The 9,813-nt window shown below is 38.4% G+C and overlaps 1 pseudogene; it reads right to left on the bottom strand.

Annotated features, from left to right (window-relative positions):
- Nucleotides 1-5,367: 5,367 nt before the first annotated feature.
- Nucleotides 5,368-7,829, bottom strand: LOC123738878 (zinc finger protein 239-like; annotated as a pseudogene).
- Nucleotides 7,830-9,813: the final 1,984 nt, after the last annotated feature.

Genomic DNA, 9,813 nt, shown 5'->3' with positions numbered 1-9,813 from the left:
TCGTCGTGTTTGGAGGACAAAGAATGCTGAGTTGCATCCAAAGAACACCATACCTACTGTGAAGCATGGGGGTGGAAACATGCTTTGGGGCTGTTTTTCTGCAAAGGGACCAGGACGACTGATCCGTGTAAAGGAAAGAATGAATGGGGCCATGTATCGTGAGATTGAGTGAAAACCTCCTTCCATCAGCAAGGGCATTGAAGATGAAACGTGGCTGGGTCTTTCAGCATGACAATGATCCCAAACACACCGCCCGGGCAACGAAGGAGTGGCTTCGTAAGAAGCATTTCAAGGTCAGGATTGTCCTAGCCAGTCTCCAAATCTCAACCCCATAGAAAATCTTTGGAGGGAGTTGAAAGTCCGTGTTGCCCAGCGACAGCCCCAAAACATCACTGCTCTAGAGGAGATCTGCATGGAGGAATGGGCCAAAATACCAGCAACAGTGTGTGAAAACCTTGTGAAGACTTACAGAAAACGTTTGACCTGTGTCATTGCCAACAAAGGGTATATAACAAAGTATTGAGATAAACTTTTATTATTTATCAAATACTTATTTTCCACCATAATTTGCAAATAAATTCATTAAAAATCCTACAATGTGATTTTCTGGATTTTTTTTCTCATTTTGTCTGTCATAGTTGACGTGTACCTATGATGAAAATTACAGGCCTCTCATCTTTTTAAGTGGGAGAACTTGCACAATTGGTGGCTGACTAAATACTTTTTTGCCCCACTGTATATAATGAACAGACTAGGTCTATACTGCTCCTACATGGTGTAACAATACATCATGTAGATGTATATAATGAACAGACTAGGTCTATACTGCTCCTACATGGTGTAACAATACATCATGTAGATGTATATAATGAACAGACTAGGTCTATACTGCTCCTACATGGTGTAACAATACATCATGTAGATGTATATAATGAACAGACTAGGTCTATACTGCTCCTACAGGGTGTAACAATACATCATGTAGATGTATATAATGAACAGACTAGGTCTATACTGCTCCTACATGGTGTAACAATACATCATGTAGATGTATATAATGAACAGACTAGGTCTATACTGCTCCTACATGGTGTAACAATACATCATGTAGATGTATATAATGAACAGACTAGGTATATACTGCTCCTACATGGTGTAACAATACATCATGTAGATGTATATAATGAACAGGCTTGGTCTATACTGCTCCTACAGGGTGTAACAATACATCATGTAGATGTAAACTACCGTTCAAAAGTTTGGGGTCACTTAGAAATGTCCTTGTTTTTGAAGGATTTTTTTTTTTGTAAACAGTGTGCTGGCTTTCTTGTTCTTTAATAACAAAGCTTTTGTAAACAGTGTTTTTCTATGCAGCAATTCAACCATGAAGGCCTTATTCATGCAGTCTCTGAACAGTTGATGTTGAGATGTGTCTGTTACTTGAACTCTATGAAGCATTTATTTGGACTGCAATCTGAGGTGCAGTTAACTCTAATGAACGTATCTTCTGCAGCAGAGGTAACTCTGGGTCTTCCTTTCCTGTGGCAATCCTCATGAGAGCAACCCATACCTTGTCCCAACACAACTGATTGGCTCAAATGCATTAAGAAGGAAAGAAATTCCACAAATTAACATTTAATTGAAATTAATTCCACAAATTAACATTTAATTGAAATTAATTCCAGGTGACTACCTCATGAAGCTGGTTGAGAGAATGCCAAGAGTGTGCAAAGCTGTCATCAAGGCAAAGGGTGACTGCTTTAAAATATCTCAAATATAAAATACATTTTGATTTGTTTAACCCTTTTTTGCTTACTACATGATTCCATATGTGTTATTTCATAGTTTTGATGTCTTCATTATTATTCTACAATGTAGAAAATAGTAAAAATAAAAACCCTTGAATGAGTTGGTGTGTCCAAACACTTGACTGGTACTGTATGTAAATGTGATATTTCAGTTGTTGTTTTTGTTACATTTGAAACATTTATAAAAACCTGTTTTTGCTTTGTCATTATGGGGTATTGTGATGTTATTCTGGGGGTATTGTGATGTCATTATGGGCTATTGTGTGTAGATTGAGGGTAAACTATTGATTTAATGAATTTTCGAATAACGGAGCAAAATGTGGAAAAAGTGAAGGGGTCTGAAAACTTTCCAAATGCACTGTATATATAGGGGCAGTACTTAGTGACATCACTTCCTGAAACAGGAGGTACAAATATATAACATAGGTTCACAATATCAACATTCAATGTATCAAAATATATGACCAAGCTGGAAGTGTAAATGCCAGCCCAGCCACAATACTAGAGGTTCACTGATGATCAACCTCCTCCTTCACATCTGACTCCTGATGATCAACCTCCTCCTTCACATCTGACTCCTGATGATCAACCTCCTCCTTCACATCTGACTCCTGATGATCAACCTCCTCCTTCACATCAGACTCCTGATGATCAACCTCCTCCTTCACATCTGACTCCTGATGATCAACCTCCTCCTTCACATCTGACTCCTGATGATCAACCTCCTCCTTCACATCTGACTCCTGATGATCAACCTCCTCCTTCACATCTGACTCCTGATGATCAACCTCCTCCTTCACATCTGACTCCTGATGATCAACCTCCTCCTTCACATCTGACTCCTGATGATCAACCTCCTCCTTCACATCTGACTCCTGATGATCAACCTCCTCCTTCACATCTGACTCCTGATGTTCAACCTCCTCCTTCACATCTGACTCCAGTGATCAATCCAGAGCGTCTTCTTTTTTGGAGAATCCCGATGGACGACGTCATCGAATAGGCTGTCGTCACGACTACCGCCACAAGATAATTGACATTCAGGTTATCAATGGGAAGAGCATTAGCAATATGTCCTGTCTGGTAACTTGTCTCGTTCAATGGATTTACATTGGCAGGTGCACAGGGAGAAACCCCATTAAAACACTTTTGGAAGTCTTTAACTGTATCAAAGTCTGTGGCCTGTGATGTTGGGACAGATGATAGTCCCTTATTATACCAGAGACAAAATCCCCTAATTCTACAGCACAACGGCAGAGTCATGTCTTCAGTGTAAAACTAACAATGACTTAATAATCCTTCTGGGAATGTTATGAGGTCATAAAGTTATGGGTGGAGTTAGAACGTTGGCTGTCAGAAGTACAGGATTATAATGTAAACTTACTTTTAATCCGTCTGTCTGCATATTTCAAGACATGGCATTTGAGGGTGCAGTGAGATACCCCCAGAGTTGGACGATACTTTTCTCATCAGTCATCTTAAATATTATACTTAATTAAAACCTGGAAATTAACCAATCCTCTGTTGTTAATTCAATAGAAAGGTCAAATGCTTTATTATCTAAAAGTTGAAAGTGACGGAGAGAAATAAAATGGTGCTGATGCGGGCGCTGGAGATGGGGGTGTGTTCTAGTGGGTCTGGGCAGGTGGGCTAGGTGGCACCAAATCGTCCCACCTACGTAACAGCCAGTTGAATCCTGTGGCGCGATTTTCAAATACCTTAGAAATGCTATTACTTCAATTTCTCAAACATATGACTATTTTACAGCTATTTAAAGACAAGACTCTCGTTCATCTAACCACACTGTCCGATTTCAAAAAGGCTTTACAACGAAAGCAAAACATTAGATTATGTCAGCAGAGTACCCAGCCAGAAATAATCAGACACCCATTTTTCAAGCTAGCATATAATGTCACAAAAACCCAGAAGACAGCTAAATGCAGCACTAACCTTTGATAATCTTCATCAGATGACACACCTAGGACATTATGTTATACAATACATGCATGTTTTTGTTCAATCAAGTTCATATTTATATCAAAAACCAGCTTTTTTACATTAGCATGTGACGTTCAGAACTAGCATACCCCCCCGCAAACATCCGGTGAATTTACTAAATTACTCACGATAAACGTTCACAAAAAGCATAACAATTATTTTAAGAATTATAGATACAGAACTCCTCTATGTACTCGATATGTCCGATTTTAAAATAGCTTTTTGGTGAAAGCACATTTTGCAATATTCTAAGTACATAGCCCAGCCATCACGGGCTAGCTATTTAGACACCCAGCAAGTTTAGCCTTCACCAAAATCAGATTTACTATAACAAAAATGTTATTACCTTTGCTGTTCTTCGTCAGAATGCACTCCCAGGACTTCTACTTCAATAACAAATGTTGGTTTGGTCCCAAATAATCCATCGTTATATCCAAACAGCGGCGTTTTGTTCGTGCGTTCTAGACACTATCCGAAATGGTAAATCAGGGTTACGAGCATGGCGCATTTCGTGACAAAAAAATTCTAAATATTCCATTACCGTACTTCGAAGCATGTCAACCGCTGTTTAAAATCAATTTTTATGCAATTTATCTCGTAAAAAAGCGATAATATTCCGACCGGGAATCTGCTTTCGGTAAATAGAGGGAAAAAAAGAAAGACTGGGGCGGCCAGTGCACGAGCCTAAGCCCTTTGTACTCTGATCGGCCACTTGACAAAGGCGATAATGTGCTTCAGCCTGGGGCTGCAATGACGACATTCTGTTTTTTCCCGGGCTCTGAGAGCCTATGGGAGCCGTGGGAAGTGTCACGTTACCGCAGAGATCCTTTGTTTTGGAAAGAGATGTCAAAGAAAGCCAATAAATGGTCAGACAGGCCACTTCCTGTAAAGGAATCTCTCAGGTTTTTGCCTGCCATTTGAGTTCTGTTATACTCACAGACACCATTCAAACAGTTTTAGAAACTTTAGGGTGTTTTCTATCCATATCTAATAAGTATATGCATATTCTAGTTACTGGGTAGGAGTGGTAACCAGATTAAATCGGGTACGTTTTTTATCCGGCGGTGTAAATACTAGCCCTAACAGGTTAATGGAGATGGAGGTGTGTTCTAGTGGGTCTGGGCAAGTGTGATGTAGTTAATGGAGATGGAGGTGTGTTCTAGTGGACAGGTGTGATGTAGTTAATGGAGATGGAGGTGTGTTCTAGTGGACAGGTGTGATGTAGTTAATGGAGATGGAGGTGTGTTCTAGTGGACAGGTGTAATGTAGTTAATGGAGATGGAGGTGTGTTCTAGTGGACAGGTGTGATGTAGTTAATGGAGATGGAGGTGTGTTCTAGTGGACAGGTGTAATGTAGTTAATGGAGATGGAGGTGTGTTCTAGTGGACAGGTGTGATGTAGTTAATGGAGATGGAGGTGTGTTCTAGTGGACAGGTATGATGTAGTTAATGGAGATGGAGGTGTGTTCCAGTAGTAGTTAATGTTTGTATGATGTTGTCGTTTGTGTGTGTATGTTTTGTATTGTTTATAAAATATCAAATAAAATATGTTTAAGTCCCAATGCAAAGGTACACCTCATTGTTCTATTTTTGGAGTTATTACATAAAACCAATTAGAATTACAAAGAATGCCAAAGTCAGATGTTAAGTAATATGGAGGTCCAGCCTATGATGTAAACTACAACAGAAATAACTTCAAATGTATAACTTCATATTAAACCAATCGTTTGCACTCATGGGTTCCCACTAGATAACACAACCACACAGTACATGAAACGCATGAGGTGTGGCTAATGTTGACAAGCTGGAGCTAGCTACCGAGCTAGCATACAAACTCTGTAGCACAGAGTAGATCCTCCATATGACGTAGAGAAATAGTGCATTGTGGGTAGTTTAGAAGATATCCAGAAATAAGTTAAGAAATATGTAATAACACAAAAACATAACTGTTTGTACTTATAGGAAACCAGATCGTGACTACAACTCAGTTACTAAGTCTTTAACCACACTGTGTTGTTACACTGGTGAGTAAAAACTCATGCTTCCTACACCTTAACACTATATGATGCCCCGTCTCCTTACTAATTCAGCCACCTACTGAGATAACTAGCAAGTTAAACTTGGCGTTTATGCATAATTATGAGTTTTTCATGCAGGATAAATATGTAAAACTCGTCAGAAAAATCTGTCTGCGTTTTGTACTTGTAGAGCTAAGATGCTTGTTATTGTGATTTCTGCTTCAGACATTGTGGAGCTACTTGGTGCTGTTCTCCTGTAGACTATCAGCTAAAATGACAGATTCACTTTAAAACAAAACATTAGGAACGGTAGCTGGCTACATTCTTTCTATTAGAAAAAGTTTAGAAATATGATGATGGCCATGCATCGTAAAAAAAAAAAAAAAGACATTGATTTTCATTGTAAACTCATTTACCTGTGTGGCTGCCAGCCAAATAGCGTTTAATTTCTGTTTGTCATCTGATGAAAATTAAGCTATTTTCTGGACAAATGTGTTGCACTAATGTATTTTCTGTGAAGGTAAAGCTTTAGTGACACTTAAGTGATCAGGCTATTGAACCAAAAAAACACTGATGACTTTCATTATATAACGTGACCCCCGTCAATACACATCTGAACTCAGCTGCTCTCGCTTTCTGTTGTTATTTACAAACAAACACATGACTGGTTCAACTGTTCTGGGGAACTACGGTTAGCTTCATAATGTAAAATAATGTGACAGGTGAAATGAAGATCGCCATCTGCTTTATCTCCTAATGTATTGCACAAGTTGACTACAGGTATTTACTGAAGTGGCTACAAATATTATAATGTATTGAAAAACCATCCTGTGGTGGCTATTTCCAAATACCCCGGTATACAGTCTTTATTGTATACCGCTAGGGCTTCTCTCCAGAGTGTATTCTCTTATGTTTGTTCAGGCTCCCAAACTGGGTAAAACTCTTTCCACACTGGGAGCAGTGGTAAGGGGTCTCTCCAGTGTGTGTTCTCTCGTGCCTTTTCAGGTACTTTAAACAACTAAAACTCTTTCCACACTGGGAGCAGTAATAGTAAGTCCTCTCCTGTCTTGTGTGTATTCTCTCATGCCCTTTGAGGGTCTGTGAATGGGTAAAACTCTTTCCACACTGGGAACATTGGAAAGGTTTTTCTCCTGTGTGCGTCCTCTCATGTTCTTTTAGGTGCCCTAACCTGGTAAAATGCTTTCCACAGTGGGAGCAGTGGTAAGGCTTCTCTCCCGTATGTATTCTTTCATGAAATTTCAAGGAACCTAAATGAGAAAAACCGGTTCCACACTCGGCGCAATGGTAAGGCTTCGCTCCAGAGTGTATTCTCTTATGTATGCTCAGGTTTCCTAACTGGGTAAAACTCCTTCCACATTGGGAGCAGTGGTAAGGCTTCTCTCCTGTATGTATTATTTTGTGTATCTTCAGGGACGCTAAACGAGAGAGAGCCTTTCCACACTGAGAGCATTGGTAAGGGGTCTCTCCAGTGTGTGTTCTCTCATGCCGTTTTAGGTCCTTTAACCAACTAAAACACTTTCCACACTGAGAGCAGTAGTAGTAAGTCCTCTCCTGTGTGTATTCTCTCATGCCCTTTTAGGTTCCGTGAATAGGTAAAACTCTTTCCACATTGGGAGCAATAGTAAGGCTTCTCTCCTGTATGTATTCTTTTATGTCTTTTCAGGGATGCTAAACGGGAAAAAACCTTTCCACACTGGGAGCAGTGGTGTCGTCTTGCTGTTTTGGACGCCTCTGCCTCTGGTTCCTCTGAGTTTGGTCTCTCTCCTGCCAAAGACAAAGAGGGTATTTAGTTTAACAGAGAGATCAAAACTGATAACACTGTCTTCCTATTAGGTTTTAAATCATTTTTTACATTTACATTTTAGTCATTTAGCACACGCTCTTATCCAGAGCGACTTATAGTAGAGTGCATACATTTTTATTACATTTTTAAATCACAATCAGATCCTCAACCTGAGACAAATTTTCATCCTAAAACCTTTCATCCTTAAAAATAAACTTGGTTCAGTAAAGAGGCGCATGAACAGCAAAACTGTGATTACATGTAGAAGCCAGACAACATAGTTTAAACGAAGCCTTTAAAACTGATAGATGAATCTTTCTCCAAGCAACCGGGGGAGAGTGAGAGGTCAGTTAAATACAACAGTGAACCAATCTGTGAGTAAAGCGACGCTGAGACTCGAACCCAACAAGCCATGGATTCCCTCAGAGGAAAAGACAAAGAACAACTTGGAGATGCAAATGAGAGCAACAAACAGCTAAAGGATATCCAGGAAAGCATAGCTAAAATACTCTCAATGCTACAACACCAAAAGAAACAAACTGTAGCAATCTGTTGTTAAAAGGGTGGATTTGTTAGAAAGGAAAGTGGAATCTGACAGATGTGCAGGGCGGGTGCGTGGACAAACAAGACAACAAAATTGGCATCACAATACCCCATAATGACATCACAATACCCCATCTGGAAAAAAGGTGCAAACTTTAGATATATATATATATAAATATGATAGCAGACCTAATAACTGATGATCTACAGTCTAGATCTCCTTTAATATATAAATATATATAACATGATAGCAGACCTAATAACTGATGATCTACAGTCTAGATCTCCTTTAATATATAAATATATATAACATGATAGCAGACCTAATAACTGATGATCTACAGTCTAGATCTCCTTTAATATATAAATATATATAACATGATAGCAGACCTAATAACTGATGATCTACAGTCTAGATCTCCTTTAATATATATAACATGATAGCAGACCTAATAACTGATGATCTACAGTCTAGATCTCCTTTAATATATAAATATATATAACATGATAGCAGACCTAATAACTGATGATCTACAGTCTAGATCTCCTTTAAATATATAAATATATATAACATGATAGCAGACCTAATAACTGATGATCTACAGTCTAGATCTCCTTTAATATATAAATATATATAACATGATAGCAGACCTAATAACTGATGATCTACAGTCTAGATCTCCTTTAATATATAAATATATATAACATGATAGCAGACCTAATAACTGATGATCTACAGTCTAGATCTCCTTTAATATATAAATATATATAACATGATAGCAGACCTAATAACTGATGATCTACAGTCTAGATCTCCTTTAATATATAAATATATATAACATGATAGCAGACCTAATAACTGATGATCTACAGTCTAGATCTCCTTTAATATATAAATATATATAACATGATAGCAGACCTAATAACTGATGATCTACAGTCTAGATCTCCTTTAATATATAAATATATATAACATGATAGCAGACCTAATAACTGATGATCTACAGTCTAGATCTCCTTTAATATATAAATATATATAACATGATAGCAGACCTAATAACTGATGATCTACAGTCTAGATCTCCTTTAATATACACTACCGGTCAAAAGTTTTAGAACACTAGAAAAGTTTTAGAACACTATAACAGTAGAATATTTCTTAATGCGTTTGAGCCAATCAGTTGTGTTGTGACAAAGTAGGGTTGGTGTACAGAAGATAGCCCTATTTGCTGAAAGACCAAGTCCATATTACGGCACAAACAGCTCAAATAAGCAAAGAGAAATGACAGTCCATCACTACATTAAGGTCAGTCAATCCGTAAAATGTCAAGAACTTTGAAAGTTTCTTCAAGTGCAGTCGCAAAAACCATCAAGCACTATGAAACTGGCCCTCATGAGGACTGCCACAGGAAAGGAAAACCCAGAGTTACCTCTGCTGCAGAGGATAAGTTCATTAGAGTTAACTGCACCTCAGATTACATCCCAAATATATGCTTCACAGAGTTCAAGTACCAGACACATCTCAACATCAACTGTTCAGAGGAGACTGTGTGAATCAGGCCTTCATGGTCGTATTGCTGCAAAGAAACCACTACTAAAGGACACCAATAATAAGAAGAGACTTTCTTGGGCCAAGAAACACA

The sequence above is a fragment of the Salmo salar genome, chromosome ssa02 (assembly GCF_905237065.1).
Source record: "Salmo salar chromosome ssa02, Ssal_v3.1, whole genome shotgun sequence".
Classification (NCBI taxonomy): Eukaryota; Metazoa; Chordata; class Actinopteri; order Salmoniformes; family Salmonidae; genus Salmo; species Salmo salar.
Note: the sequence above shows the minus strand (reverse complement) of the source record. Positions and strands in the feature narration are given on the sequence as shown.